We start from the raw sequence: 16,783 nt of genomic DNA on the forward strand, positions 1-16,783 counted from the left end.
ACTTGCGCTTACTAGAGAAAAAGGTTTATCTAGTATGCAAGAAAGTTTTTATACTTTCAAAACTCGATGCGGAAACACCTATGTGTGAATATTCCTAGCCAACAAAACAATAATATGAGGGGAAAAAACTGTCTTCACATTTTGTGATAAGTGCAATTTCAAAAAGAGTGACAGAATGACTTGTGCAGTTTGTCACAAATCCAGAAGGACAAGGCCGCTAAATAATTCCTTTGTCATCAGGTCATTGGGAAAAATATATTTCTTTATTAAAAATAGCCAACAAACAAATAAATACCCTTTGCAAGCTTGTTTGGTTGCAGTCAGGTCTGTTGGGTGTTTTAAATACAATAGATGAAAACAGAGTCCCATACACTTTAGTAGATTTCAGATCTTTGTTAGATTAACAAGGTGGTTTATCTACTGTAGGATTCCCCAGTGTAATAAGGCAGAGCTTTGTGCAACAAACTACAAGGTTAGAATGATGGGGATTGAATAAATTGTGTAGCTAAACTTGGAGACTTACACTTGTTATTTTAAATATGTCACAAACCGACACGTTTAGCATCTGACAGTCGAGATAAGCGGTTGGCATTTGACAGATGTCCCTCTAACCTAAGGAACTGATCTCGCTAGGGCCAGGAGAAACAACGCTTGCTTTTCCTCACTGAGACTTTTAACACTATCTTCAAACATGTACACTACTGGAGAAAATAGCCCAGATGTGCCAGAACCGCCAGCACATTAACAGTGCAACACCGTGCAAGCTGTGAGTCACAGCCTCTCCCTACATACACACACACATTCACACACATCTAAATGCAGTGTGTCAAAAGATGCAACTGTTATCCCACTTCCCATTTTATGGGTCAGTGTTGTTGTGGTCCTCCCAATGTCAACAAAGACAAAGAAGCTAAACCAACGGCAGCTGTTACTAATACCTCTGTGCTGTACACACTCTTTCTCTCTCTCACGCTTACGCTCGCATACACTCTACATGTGTTACACCTGGATTAGCTCTCAGTTCCCCAGGATCAAATGCACACCATCTATCCCTTTTCATGATTATTCTCTCCCTCTCTCTCTCTTGCTTTCATTATCTAATATGGAGCATAATCCTCTTGTGGAATTAATCTGCTTTAACGAGTGTTTGTTACCATGCTGAGATGGAATTTAAATGAGTCTTGTTTAAGGGAGCGGTCAGTGGTGTACGACTCTGCTGAAATATTTGTTCTTGTCTAACCTGCCTTATTCTCTTTTGGTGAACGCAAGAGCCTGACACCTGCACAGAGGCTAGATCAAATAAAGCAAATAGAAAGGGGAAGATTCAATATAGAGGGTGGATACCAGCATAAGCATTATAAACAGGGTGTTTCTGGGGTGATTTGGCTTAGTTGTCTGGTAACTGAAAGGTTGTTGGTTTGAAACCCATAAGGGAGTATTCATAAGCTATCACCATTAGTCTCTTTTCCACTATCGTGCCAGTGTAAGCCAGGGATATCAACTGGCCAGCTGGGACCAATAGTCTTGGAACTCAAGGTGCGAGACCAAAATCGATCTGCTTTCCCAACATCAGGAAAATAGCTCTGCAGAGTTGCCCTAAAACAAACCCTTAATACGGCGCCCTGGTGCCAATGTCACACATCCCGCTCATGAGTGTCCTGATGGTCTCTCCACTTTAATATAGAGGTCGACCGATAGTGGATTTTTCTCTTGAATCGGCCAAATTCCCAATAATAAGTAATAATAAAAAATTATGATTTGGTGCATATCTCTGGGGTTTTAAATATAAACAAACCCGAAAAACACTGGGGACTCTTATTTTGAAATGACATTGACTTGGCTTAGTTACAATGCTCTATATTTCAGTATTTACCAAATTAAGCATTTTATAGCATTCAACAGATGAAGGGTTTTGTGTATATATATTTCACCAAATGAGGTTTAATAAGGAATAATGTTTATTTATTATTATTCACAACGGAGATGTACACTCACCTAAAGGATTATTAGGAACACCTGTTCAGTTTCTCATTAATGCAATTATCTAATCAACCAATCACATGGCAGTTGCTTCAATGCATTTAGGGGTGTGGTCCTGGTCAAGACAATCTCCTGAACTCCAAACTGAATGTCAGAATGGGAAAGAAAGGTGATTTAAGCAATTTTAAGCGTGGCATGTTTGTTGGTGCAAGACGGGCCGGTCTGAGTATTTCACAATCTGCTCAGTTACTGGGATTTTCACGCACAACCATTTCTAGGGTTTACAAAGAATGGTGTGAAAAGGGAAAAACATCCAGTATGCGGCAGTCCTGTGGGCGAAAATGCCTTGTTGATGCTAGAGGTCAGAGGAGAATGGGCCGACTGATTCAAGCTGATAGAAGAGCAACTTTGCCTGAAATAACCACTCGTTACAACCGAGGTATGCAGCAAAGCATTTGTGAAGCCACAACACGCACAACCTTGAGGCGGATGGGCTACAACAGCAGAAGACCCCACCGGGTACCACTCATCTCCACTACAAATAGGAAAAAGAGGCTACAATTTGCAAGAGCTCACCAAAATTGGACAGTTGAAGACTGGAAAAATGTTGCCTGGTCTGATGAGTCTCGATTTCTGTTGAGACATTCAGATGGTAGAGTCAGAATTTGGCATAAACAGAATGAGAACATGGATCCATCATGCCTTGTTACCACTGTGCAGGCTGGTGGTGGTGGTGTAATGGTGTGGAGGATGTTTTCTTGGCACACTTTAGGCCCCTTAGTGCCAATTGGGCATCGTTTAAATGCCACGGCCTACCTGAGCATTGTTTCTGACCATGTCCATCCCTTTATGGCCACCATGTACCCATCCTCTGATGGCTACTTCCAGCAGGATAATGCACCATGTCACAAAGCTCGAATCATTTCAAATTGGTTTCTTGAACATGACAATGAGTTCACTGTACTAAAATGGCCCCCACAGTCACCAGATCTCAACCCAATAGAGCATCTTTGGAATGTGGTGGAACGGGAGCTTCGTGCCCTGGATGTGCATCCCACAAATCTCCATCAACTGCAAGATGCTATCCTATCAATATGGGCCAACATTTCTAAAGAATGCTTTCAGCACCTTGTTGAATCAATGCCACGTAGACTTAAGGCAGTTCTGAAGGAGAAAGGGGGTCAAACACAGTATTAGTATGGTGTTCCTAATAATCCTTTAGGTGAGTGTATGTGCTGACAGGCCACATTTTTCTTTTCATGCCCTTTAGGACACTTGATTTATCTAATCAAAATATACATTAAAGTGAGGATAAACATTTGGATGAATACTGTCAAAGATGATTGTTTTTATTTCACCTCTTGAGGCTGCTGTTATAATGCAGAACCAAGCCATTCTTACTAACTGGGTTTCCATTGTAATATTTAGCATTTTTTAAGCACATTTCTAAAAATGAAAATTTGAATCGTTGCAAGTTTCCATCCACTACGTCATGCGCATTACCTTGAGGAAGCCCACCTTGACTTTATGGAGCAGCTGAATGACATCCTTGCTTCGTGTAGAGTTGTATTAGCAGGATCGGAGCAATTGTACATCGTTTTATTAAATGCTGTCTGGAGACGCCACAGAATAACTGTAAAATCTGAAATGATGAGGGCTGAAATGGATGTGATGCCTATACATCACCAGCCTCCACATACTTGGGAATGCCCGCGTTCAAAACTGTTGTGGCGATTTGTGAGTGCCAACTTTACAGACCAGCTGTGGGTTAAAGATCAGATTGCCAAGGGCTATGCACGTAGAATTGTGTGCCAAGGTCAGACCTTTCGTTGGGCCTGTCACATCGAATGGTTGAATGGCCATAGTTAAAACACGTCATTGTTTTGCAAATAAACCGTTTCCATCACCTTAATGCACATTTTATCTAATATGAAACTCTAGAAAATCCACCTCTAGAAAATCTAGCGCATTACATTTTATGCAAATTTTAAGAGTTTATTTGCATATCAAGCATTTCCATTCAGGATTTCTTATGTGCAATTTGAAATTGTAGAATTATCCAATGCTGGCCACAGTGAAACACAGAGGAATACAATAAATAAATAAATAAAAAACATTGCAACCATCAGCATCGATTTTTGTCTATTACGAAAGCTCCAAAACGCAACAATCGGCACTGATTAATCGGTAAAACCGATGTATCGTCTATCTCTACTTAAACGCTATCAATTAATGATCAAATTCTCAGTCTGATTAATTAGATTGAGAATGTATTACCTATAAAATTAAATCAACGTTAACTCATATATTTTCGGCCTAGGATAGAATATTAAGAAATATGCCACATTTTACTAATTCAAAACTGAAAATGATTCATTATGGTGCCATTTTCCCCCAAATTTGGACATTCAGGGCATTTTTTTGCAACATTAACAAACATTTATTAATTCCAGGGCTTTCCTGCACAGAATTTGTGTGCTTTTTTTTTTTTTGTTTGTTTTTTTGTGGAATTTCTCAGAATAATTTAAAAATCAGTATTGCAACAGTGCTGAGAGTACTAGATTCTTTGGAAGCAGAAAGCATTATTACATTAGCCAAAATAAACACTATCACACACAAAAATATACACACATGATCCAGCTTGAAAAAGTGGCAAAATAAAATAAATAAATGAGGATGCAAGGGGTGGCGATATGCACAACCTTGTGAAAGTGAGGTGTTCAATTTCCATCACTACTAGATAATTCCTCTTACATGGTAGGCTGTGTTTAGATTAGCTGAGAGTAGATTTGAATTGGTTTAAATAGCATTTTGGGCTCTTTGAAGGTTGTGCATAGTTAAAGAAAAGAAATCCATAAAATAGGCCAAATGAGTTAAAACCTCTCACTCTTTTATTCTCTCAAGCAATCTCGTCCACATTAAGAGTCAGTTACCTGAAGCTATTGACGTCACGTCATCTTCCAGAAAGAGAAATTTTCTCCTCAAAAGGTTTTGATTTCAGGCACAAAGAGGAGGCGTTGGTATTGATCAGAGTCATGTCTGTCTGTTCTTTTCTCTCTCAGGGACTGAAGAATCAGCGACTCTATAGAAGGACTCAGACTGGGTGGGAGGAGATCCCAGCAGGTAAAGGGACCCACCGCAGGTCACAACTGCACACTGCATATCAGCTGGCTATTTCTGGGCTATTGTGTATGATTTCTGTCCAGACACCACAGTAAAAGGCAAACATACACACACATACATACACTGTATGTCCTTTACATTGGGCTCTGTAGGTCTTGGTTAACATTAATGTTATGTTAAAGGGCACATTTCCTACAGTGCTAATAGTTGTCTATGTCTCACTTTGTCTTTCACTCTAACACACACAGAGTTGTGGATAATCCCAGTGTGTGAGTCCCATGTGAAAAGGCCAGGTGTGTAAAGTGAGGATAGACCGTTACACAGTCACTCTATTGTTCAGATTTGATACAGCATTTTATGTTTTATAAAATTAAATTTGACCTGACCCTGGGTAAAGATAATTTCAGAACACTTACCTTCAGCACACAAACTATATATTTCCTGTGTGTGAGTCTGGGAATATGGGACAGAGATGTTCTTTTAACCTCTGGTTATGTAAGGTCAGCAGTGTCTATTTTTTATGTCAATTCAAATTTTTTTCTCTTTTTTTTACTGTCAAAGAAAGTCATTTGGAAGCTTTTATCTCATTATCACATTAAAAACAACATCTGCTACTTAAATTCAGCACAATAAGTGGCATTGTAAAGCTTCCTGAAGAAAGCTGAATGAAGCATTCCAGACGTGTTTTTGTTCGTGATCGTTGTTTTCACGTGTTTCTGATCTTCTCTTTCCATTTCTAGATAATTTTCTGTGTGTGTGGGGTGGGGTGGGGGGGGTGTATACTTTGATATACAGATATACTTTGGAGACATCCTTAAAGGTGAAAGTGATTCATGAATACTGTACAGAATACAGTAAATAGGTATATTGTCAACTACAGGCACTTTTACATACACTCACCTAAAGGATTATTAGGAACACCTGTTCAGTTTCTCATTAATGCAATTATCTAATCAACCAATCACATGGCAGTTGCTTCAATGCATTTAGGGGTGTGGTCCTGGTCAAGACAATCTCCTGAACTCCAAACTGAATGTCAGAATGGGAAAGAAAGGTGATTTAAGCATTAATTTAAGCGTGGCATGGTTGTTGGTGCCAGACGGGCCGGTCTGAGTATTTCACATCTGCTCAGTTACTGGGATTTTCATGCACAACCATTTCTAGGGTTTACAAAGAATGGTGTGAAAAGGGAAAAACATCCAGTATGCGGCAGTCCTGTGGCGAAAATGCCTTGTTGATGCTAGAGGTCAGAGGAGAATGGGCCGACTGATTCAAGCTGATAGAAGAGCAACTTTGCCTGAAATAACCACTCGTTACAACCGAGGTATGCAGCAAAGCATTTGTGAAGCCACAACACGCACAACCTTGAGGCGGATGGGCTACAACAGCAGAAGACCCCACCGGGTACCACTCATCACCACTACAAATAGGAAAAAGAGGCTACAATTTGCAAGAGCTCACCAAAATTGGACAGTTGAAGACTGGAAAAATGTTGCCTGGTCTGATGAGTCTCGATTTCTGTTGAGACATTCAGATGGTAGAGTCAGAATTTGGCATAAACAGAATGAGAACATGGATCCATCATGCCTTGTTACCACTGTGCAGGCTGGTGGTGGTGGTGTAATGGTGTGGAGGATGTTTTCTTGGCACACTTTAGGCCCCTTAGTGCCAATTGGGCATCGCTTAAATGCCACGGCCTACCTGAGCATTGTTTCTGACCATGTCCATCCCTTTATGGCCACCATGTACCCATCCTCTGATGGCTACTTCCAGCAGGATAATGCACCATGTCACAAAGCTCGAATCATTTCAAATTGGTTTCTTGAACATGACAATGAGTTCACTGTACTAAAATGGCCCCCACAGTCACCAGATCTCAACCCAATAGAGCATCTTTGGGATGTGGTGGAACGGGAGCTTCGTGCCCTGGATGTGCATCCCACAAATCTCCATCAACTGCAAGATACTATCCTATCAATATGGGCCAACATTTCTAAAGAATGCTTTCAGCACCTTGTTGAATCAATGCCACGTAGAATTAAGGCAGTTCTGAAGGCGAAAGGGGGTCAAACACAGTATTAGTATGGTGTTCCTAATAATCCTTTAGGTGAGTGTATGTCCCAGGGGTAGACTTTTATTATCTGGAAAAAAAAAACATCATTAGATAAATAAATTACAAAATATTATAATTTATACAAAGACTGAAGCATATACCATTTCAATGTTTATTGTTTGAAAATTATTTATTTACAATTTTACACAAATTATGACTGTCCCTCAGTTGTGGCATAATTTCCAAAAATTCCAGAGATAATAGTGTCTGTGAAGAGTATGCTTGAGAAAAAATAAAAATTAGACATTAATTATTTAAAATTAAATAAATAAAATTAAGTGTTATAGAGTTTTTCAGAATTCTCTAAAAATGTTCTTATAGTCTTATGTTATGAGGTGACTTAGAATGAGTCTTTTGTTTCTAGGGAGAGACAGACAGACAGACAGACAGACAGACAGACATGCTTCAGTATCCTGACCACAATTCCCAACACTAAAACTGCTGTCAGCTCATGAAGTGTCTTAAGCATGAGCGCTGTGCATGCATACACTCTCACAGATCAAGGAAAAATGAGAGAAGGACGTGTGTACTTTTACTAGAATGAGTGAGAGGAGAAAGATGGAGATGTGAGAAGATACCGTTACAAGGAAGGGAGGAGAAGTAGAGGTGAGGAGGGGGTGAGCGAGAGACAAATGAAGTTAGTACAAGAGAAATGGTGAATAGAAGGAGAGATTTATAAAGTCAAATGTCATGTACGAGGAGAGCTGAGGAAGACTGTATTTTAAACAGACAGAGGAAGTGAAATATGTACTTGGATAAAGATCTTGACAGCAAAGATGAATGCAGACATGAGGATGGTCACTGCCTCGATTTAATCTAGATTGTAACACAGACACTATTTTTAAGTGTTTTTAAGAGTTCTTTCAGCCAGTCACTGAGTTTAACGACATCTCAAATGACAGCAGATCACACCTGAACAGTGGAGATGACAAACACACACCGGCTTTCATACTAGGCTAATGATATTTTCAATCACCAACCCTAACCATACCTCTAAACCTAAAGCAAGCATCACTATTATTATTGCTCATTCTTCGCATTTAAGGTTTATCTTTTTTATTTAGTATTAAACTTATGAATGTAAAATCATGTGGCTTGATGAGGAGAAGTGTGCTATTACTTTTTTTAAATTGTACGATTTAGTATTTTTACCTAGTAATGATAAAATGTGTGGAAATATCCTATCGACATACTTTAGTAGAGGGATACAAAACAGATCTGTGAAGCAGAATATCATAGGGACTTTGAAGTAGACTTTTGACTTGGGCCAGTAAAAAAATCACATAGCAACCACCTATAGACCCTAGCAACTGCATAGCAACACACTAACAACTACTCAAAACAACAGCATAGCTATGCACTGGCAACATCTCAGAGCAACCTGGCATCATGGCGGTGGGTTTTGTGTGGGGAAATACAACTTATATTTTCTGTAGAAAATGTAAAAATCTATTTTAAGGACCTTAACCACCATAGACATTGAGGAGGAAATCCCCCATATTCAGTTTAATGGTTAAGTTTTGTTTTTAATAATTAAGCTTAAATTATTACACTTGTAACGCCAAGACTAGAATATGTGGTTATGTCCTTGAATTCAAGTAAACATAACTCACCAGGATAGATAGCTGTATATACAATAACTCTCAATGGACACCAGAGATGTTCACAAGTCCAATTCAAGTCTCAAGTTTAAAGCCAATTCTAAGTCAAGACTCCTATTTAAGAGCGCTAAATCCTCAGTGCAGCACTATGTTATACTTCAGTGGGCATGACCATGAAGTTTTGGGATTTTTGTGCAAGCATGCACTAAGTTTAGGTGCAATTAGGTTAGCGAAATTGGGGGGCACAAAGCGCTAATGGGTTGGGTCAAGTCAATTTTATTTTTATAGCTCCTTTCACAACACACATCGTTCCAAATCAGCTTTACAGAAGATCAGGCATTAACAGACGATAAAACTGTAATGTCTATAATGTCGATGAATCATCATTGTGTAATTAGCTAAAATATGATTGTTTATCGTGTTTAAAAATAAGTCATTAAATAATAATTGTATTAATTTTAATGGATCACAGTAGTCATTAATGCTGTTTACTCCTGAAGTGTGTCAGATCACGGTGGTCTGCTGCATCCTCCGATATATTGTACTAAGAATCGAATAGAATCATATCAGAATTGTGTTTAGCAATGATATTTTGGACATGTTTGCACTGTTGTTATCTGCATAATTCCTTTAGTGAATCAGGCACTAAACCAGCACAGAGAGTGCATTCAAATAACTGCCGCTTTTACCGGCTACAGTTCATTCTTAGTAAATTCCCCCAAAAAACTTGTGCACTAATTTGGAGTGAAGTCAATTCTCAAGTCTTTTTTCTCAAGAATTTTCAAGAATTTTTAAATGGGATAAGATAGTCTGGATGTGGCCTCAGACACAAGATTTGATCTCTAAAGAACACAATTTCTTAGGCCACATAATGTGTTTTCATTTGAAAACTCTGCATGTCATTGTTTTCCCAAAGAATTCTGCAATAGAGAATGTGTCCCATTTTCAGTGGAGGAAAACGCTGTTCTAAACCTGAACTAGGAAGGTTGTGCCCTCATCAGCCGGTCCTGCTGGCCATTACTTACCTCACTCACACTGTGGAGACACTCATCAGGGTCAAGTGGGAAATGATTGGAGCACCAACACAGCAACAGGAAGTCAACAAGTGTGTGGCAAGAGTTTTGTAAGATTTTTTGTCTTCCATTGTGTAAGTGTTTGTAAATGTGAAAGCAGAAGGGGAAATTCTTTGTAGAGTTTATGAAAGTGTTGCATTAAGAGTGTTACTTTTGGTGTGAAGACGTGTCAGTGGTAATCAGCCACTGCCCGACAAGGACAGGTTTTGATTCGGGTGACTAATAGCCTCCTACCTCCCCCACCCGAGACTAAACATCATCACCATTCAGGAAGGAACGGCCTGTTGCTAAATTACATGATCCGTCGTTTACATCCCAGCAGATAAATATTTACCCCTGCGTTGTGGCCCGCCTTGTGATTAGCCACCTCCCATCAGACTGTATCAGGACCACCTCAGTGAACAATGGCTCTTTCATAGGCACCGTGTCATTTCTTCCCCCCGTGAAACACTCAGCCCCGGGGAACTCGGCAGGAAGTCGCCCTTGCGGCCTCAGACTGGGTTTGGGACTCAAAGGAAGGGAGAGAGAGAGAGACTAAATGGGGGTGGAGGTACTCAGGTAATTGAACCCTGAAGTTCTGGGGCGCACCAGTCGTCTAGTCTGTGGTTGTTGTAGCCATGAAGTGACCTATGTGTGTGTTTGTTGCACGTGTATGTTATGCAACTATCTGAATTGGCTTTAAAGTCAAACGTAAATGGCATTCACAACCCATTTTACTTCCGTTATGTAATGTATTTCAGAGTGAAACTAAATAGTCAATGAGAATTTTTTTTTTTGTATTATTCATCAGGAATTGATTCCCAAAGGAAAATTGTATTGCTTGGATGAGATTTAATGGCACTGAGTTATTTTTCATTGAAGTATTAACCTGGTCTTAGATGTCACTTAGAGAAATAAAAAAGACACTATATAGACAATGTTGACAACAATAATTAAATAGAGCTATACAATTAATGTGGCTTGTTTAATTTGGTCTTTGAAGACTTTGATTAGAAATGTTTGAGTTCATGTAGAAATCTCTTACTTTTGATTGTAGCCTTTGTTATCTTGGCAGAACACAGTTGGAGACATTGTTGGGATCTCTAGGGTCTTTTTTTCAGGAGAAAAATCTGAGAAGCTGGAGACTCCCATTCAATCAAATTGTTGTCTAGGAGAAAAAAAAAAAAATTATATTAGTAAATCCTCTTTTGGTACATTTCTTTTCCCTATGGGATGGATCAAGAAAAGTTTGTGTTTCATAACAAAATGTTATAAATGATCTGAATGCAAGTTTGCAAAAACAATGTACCAATAGCAGTTGGACTACAATGATCCAATAGCCTGTGCTGCCTTTGTGATATCAGGTGGAGCAATTTATTACATATGATGAAAGATTACAAAGACAAACTTTTTTAAATTTTTTTATAATAAATTTTAATAACTTGCTCTGCCTATTATCCAATCACACAAGTTATTTGATAATGTTGGACAATAAGACCAGACACATATAATAAGAAAGTAAATAGGGTCAATTGTTTTTTCATGGTGACAAAGCCAGAAGTCCCAGAGCAGGTTGGATCTAGTGGAGGGACAGATGTCGCCCAAATCCGCCCGTCTTGATTCCAGCGAGTTTCATTAACAGATGTTTCAGGGCTATTATTGTATTAGAGCTGAAATGAATAGGCAGATGTGTGTGTGTGTGTGTGTGTGTGTGTGTGTGTGTGTGTGTGTGTGTGTGTGTGTGTGTGTGTGTGTGTGTGTGTGTGTATGTGTGCATTATTAGCGCAGCTGAATTGTGCTGGTCTTATGATCACAGTGATTATAGAGAGTCAAAGTGGAGCACAACTGCAGGCTTGTGGCTGGTAATCCTCTTCTTTCCCTAAATAAGCCCCTCTGTCATCCGCTATGTCTGATACAAATGCTTTCACAAGCCCCCATTCAACCCTTTAATTCTCTTACTCAGTCGCAGTCTGATGTTAGCTAGGCACTTTATCAGAGCCATTGTTTATCTGATCCTATTAAACACTAGATGGGCAGAGGAACACTGGAGCTATGCTTGATCTTCTGTCGCTTGTCCCCATCGCTGTCTGTGTCAGACTACAGTAATGGAATTGTGATCATGGAATACCGTGACCTGCCCTGCCAAAACAATCTGTATATTTGTACGGGCGTACTGTATATGTGTAGCAGCATTTTGGGAATCAAATTGTCAAAATAAAACCTCCCTTTAGGGACATTTATGTTGTTCTCTATAGAAAAGTCGATTCATACAGTTTGTTTAAGTTTGTCTATAGTAATTGTAATTGGTAATATAATTAGCTATATAAAAACAATTGAAGTCTATGATATGTCCCCATTTAGATAACTAATAAACTAAGTAAATGTGTGGATGTTTGGATAATTTACTTGGCTGTTTTCACATATCGATAATCTGAATATTTTCCTGATGATTACCGAATATAAATAGGGCTGCTTGTTGCACAATAAGTGTTGTCTTTTCAATCGTATTTCTCAACACAACTTTGGTAAAGTGTGAGCGGCAGGGCTAATTAAAGTGGGTCATGCACCGGATATGTCTGGTGGACGATATGACGATTTCTATTAAATTCTACCCAACTCATTATCATTACCTATATTATTTACTCTAGTAATTACTGCATGATATATTATCATGGCTTTTTGTTGTTTGACAGCTTTAATGCAACCTATTCAATGCTACATACAGGGAAATTGCATAAATAACATTTCCATTGTTTTCTTTTTTGTTTTTCTCCCCAATTTGGCATGCCCAATTCCCAATGCGCACCAAGTCCTCATGGTGGCATAGTGACTCGCCTCAATCCGGGTGGCTCCGCGTCTGAGATGGTCAATCCGCGCATCACGTGGCTTGTTGAGTGTTACTGCGGAGACATGCTGCGTGTGGAGGCTTCATGCTATTCTCCGCAGCATCCACGCACAACTCACCATGCACCCCACCGAGAGTGAAACATATAATGTGACCACAAGGAGGTTAACCCAACGTGACTCTATCCACACTAGCAACCGGGCCAATTGGTTGCTTAGGAAGCCTAACTGGAGTCACTCAGCGACTCCAGGTGTAGTAGTCAGTGTCTTTACTTGCTGGGCCCCCAACATCGACAGTTCTCATTCTATTTGCGCAGTTACACCAGTCTCAAACACTAACCTGCGAACTCATCAACGTCACTTTAATTCTTCAAGTAGTACTAACATCTTCGTAACTTTGGACTGCCATCAACTCGTAATATATTTGTAATATTTCTGACAGTCCATGCCATGACCGGCATCTGTAAATGTTGTCACCCCCCATTTGGTCTCTTAAAAATATGTTAAACTATATTGAATGAAATGCAGCTGGCAGTGAAATGAAATCACACAAATTAGGCTTCTAATTTAAATGTTGGCTTATGTTAATATATCGATGCCTAAAAAATTTATAGATAAAAAGAAAATGCAGATCAGTAATCAATATATTAATATTTTATGACATCTCTAGTTTGTATGCATTTAGCTACAGTTTGGGGACAAAATTGTCCCCCAAGTAAGATAAATCTGACAAAACCTCCCTTGGGTACATTCAGAGACATCCTAAAGTGGAAAATGTATTCATAATAAAGCAAATACTAAAGTTCACTAAATAAAGTTATTAAAGTAATTTTTTTAAAGATAAATTGACACCAAAACTGAGCTAAATCTTAACAAAACCTCCCATTGGGACAATCGGGGGATGTTCTCAATTGGAAAAACAACTCATTCCATAAAATAAATATTCTTGTTTTCTTTTGGAGGTAGGGTTAGTCTATAGTAATTATAATTAGCTTTATATTTCAAAAGTAGAAGTCTGTTCACGTAAATGTTTGTGTGCATTACTACTCACACTGACATAGAGATCTCTCTGACACAGAGGTAAAAGTGGGACAGACAGCTTCCAGATGTTTCTGCTGATGAACAGGTGTGTGCATGTGCCTGTGTCTGCATGATTTTATATCCAATCTATCTGCCATTCCCATCAACACACTGCTACACACACAAACACACGCTGCTGCATCCCCCATCCATGGCTCCCTCTGTCATCAAATTATAATTGTTTAAAAACCAAAAGCACTAAATGCCCCTCTAAACCCTTAATCACAACGTGGCTGCTAATTCAATAATACCCCCATGCCTGTCTGGTGATGCACACATTGTTTTGCCTCTGCCCAGGTGATGGTGGCTCATTCAGGGAGTCTGGCATTGTCTCAGGGGCACTGTACCCTGCTACGGGTGCCCATTGTGCATCTATTGTATGTTTATTGTGGCAGCCCTAAGAGAGCCACGGGAAAACAAAGGGACCAGCTCTGCAGAGTGCCTGCACTGATTTTGCATTCACCTGGCATCGCCACAGACACAGGACATTATTAATTGCTAATACATATTTATGTGTCACAAATTTGCCATTTGTTTATGCATACAATTATCAATAGACACGGGGCGCTTAGCCAGATAAAATTGTGACCTTTTAAACAGGAGTGAATGGAGCCTGGTTTAGCTGGTTGAGACTTTTTGTACTTTGTTTGCTTGGTTTATGTTTCCTTTGTGTGAATGTATGTAATAGTTTCTAAAGTGTGTGTGTGTGTATTAGATAACATGTTGTGTGCACATGCTTTGTGATGTTTGTGTGTCAGTGTGAAGTTTAAATGACAGTGAGAGAGATATTTAGCGAAGATTTTTTTAAACATGTACAATGCCATAATATGCTTTAAAGGGGGTTGCAGTATGAAATAAATACCATGGTATATGAATATGGGGTAACATTTTATATTTAATGTGTCCTTGTTACACATATTACATATACTTATTATAGTAATAACAGAGTAATATGTAATAACAATCAACAAACCCTAAACCTATAGTAAGTACATGTTGTTATTTAGTAATAATCACTAATTACTTGTGTAATTACACTGTAACAAGGACACATTAAAATAAAGTGTTACTGAATATGGTAATCATTGCTAGGGTATATAGAAAATCACCATGGTATTACATACCAAGGTCATGACAAAAGTGGTCTTGTAATGAATTTTCCATGTTTATCTTATTTGTAATCTCTGATATTGTTCTTATTATTCTATTAGTAGTAGTGCTAGTTATACATATTATGCCATAACATTTGAATTCATTTTGATTTTATTTACAGTGTAAGAGGTAACAAAATCTCAATCTTGAGAATTTCAATTAATGAATCGATAAAATTAAGTATTTCACATTTGAAACAGATAAGACAATTTGTTTTAATTGGTTACAATAAATATGCCCTTAAATGTAAAAAAAAAAAAGACCCCTAAAATCAAACCCAAAGGGAAGAATATTGCCCCTTAATGTAAAAGTCTCTATCTGACTATAACACCACCATTCTTTTTGAAAGGGGACATTGGAAACTAAATTTTAAGGTTGTTCTGGGGGGTTGCTGTACTTAGTTGTTGCTGACTCCTAAGGGGCCGTTCTCACTGAATGCGTCCTTGCGCCAAAACACTTTTAAATCATTTAAGCTTATATAGTTTGATAGATTATTCTGCTGACAAATGACAGAAATTCCAATTCATCCGCTGTACACGGTTTCATTTTGATGTGGTCAGGGGGCGCAGGGTTGTCAAAACCTTTGTCTCTGGTGTAGTTGGGTTGTTTCAGTTTGTGGGAGAGGTAACTGCATCCCTAACTAAGGTTACAATAATGAAAACACCATCACGATTCAGGTGAAACCTTTTTTATGTCAATATTATAATATTTATAATTACATAAAAATAAATTATTCTTAAAATACACCGACCCAATTGTGATTCAGGTGATAGCTTTTTGAACGGTCAGTGTCGTAATAATATTCTATTACATTGTTTTTAATGTGGATTGACAGCAGCAGTCATGCGTTGGATCATGTATGATTTTTGAATCATGGGTTTAGCTTCATGAATTAGTCTTACGTCTAAGTTTTACGAGTCCTAAAATTAGGAGTGACTCTACTAATTTTTAAGATTTGCTTCTAAATTTCCATGTTAGGAGCTACTTTTAGTCTTAAGAGTTTTTGTGAATATGGGCCCTGATCTTCTATTGGTCACATGTCCTCTCATCACACAAATTCACAGATCATACTTTACAAAGTAAATTTTTGTGTGCTGCGGAATGCAACATTTCTTTGCATGAGAATGTGTATCCGGTCTCCCAAATTTTGATGCATTTGAATTGATTGCAAAGTGAGGTGTGAGCACACCTTAAGTCTGATTGCTTAGAAAAGCAATAGCACACCTCTTCTCAACAACCTGATTTCAGGTATCATTCATATCCATAGCATAAATGGAGGGGTTATAATAAAACATCTTAAACTAAGTATGAGCAATAGTTATAATGATTCCTGCCTTTGTAAATGCCACTAATTAAAATAAATATTAATTCTGAAAGATACAGGTTGGGTGTGTAGAGGTTACAAGTCGCGTGTGTGTGTGATTGCTACTAGTTAAGTGCGTCACCCAGCTCTGCTTGACCCAGGGCCAATGCACACTCAATAAGGAATACATTAGTCCAATTTCAAGTGACCCTTCCCCTTTCTCTACAAAAACATTTACCTTCTGTTAAAGCTTGATCTGCAGCACTGGTAGCCATGTGGCCTCCAGAGTTTATTACCATAAAGATTAGAACAGAGCTCCATACATGTATGTGAACACACACACATGCACACAACCCCCTCCAAATACACATATGCACACAAACACACTGTTCCCTCTCCACCTGTTGGAAAGGTCTCTGTGGATCTGTCTGGTTTGATTTCTGGGTAGTTGTTGAATTTTTAAGAAATTTAAAGGGATTGTTCACCTAAAACTTTTAATCGGTTATCATTTACTCACCCTCATGTCATTTAAAAA

The 16,783-nt window shown here is 38.6% G+C and overlaps 1 protein-coding gene across 3 annotated transcripts in view; it reads left to right on the forward strand.

Annotated features, from left to right (window-relative positions):
* The window catches only part of LOC127637408 (transcription factor SOX-5-like), a 257,911-nt gene that overhangs the window by 26,913 nt on the left and 214,215 nt on the right, over positions 1-16,783 (forward strand). For all 3 annotated transcript variants that reach the window (XM_052118444.1, XM_052118443.1, XM_052118445.1), the window contains one exon: positions 5,043-5,103. The gene's annotated coding sequence lies outside the window, so the exon portion shown is untranslated. The remainder of the gene's footprint in view (positions 1-5,042; positions 5,104-16,783) is intronic.

The sequence above is a fragment of the Xyrauchen texanus genome, chromosome 45, assembly GCF_025860055.1.
Source record: "Xyrauchen texanus isolate HMW12.3.18 chromosome 45, RBS_HiC_50CHRs, whole genome shotgun sequence".
In the NCBI taxonomy this organism is placed as follows: domain Eukaryota; kingdom Metazoa; phylum Chordata; class Actinopteri; order Cypriniformes; family Catostomidae; genus Xyrauchen; species Xyrauchen texanus.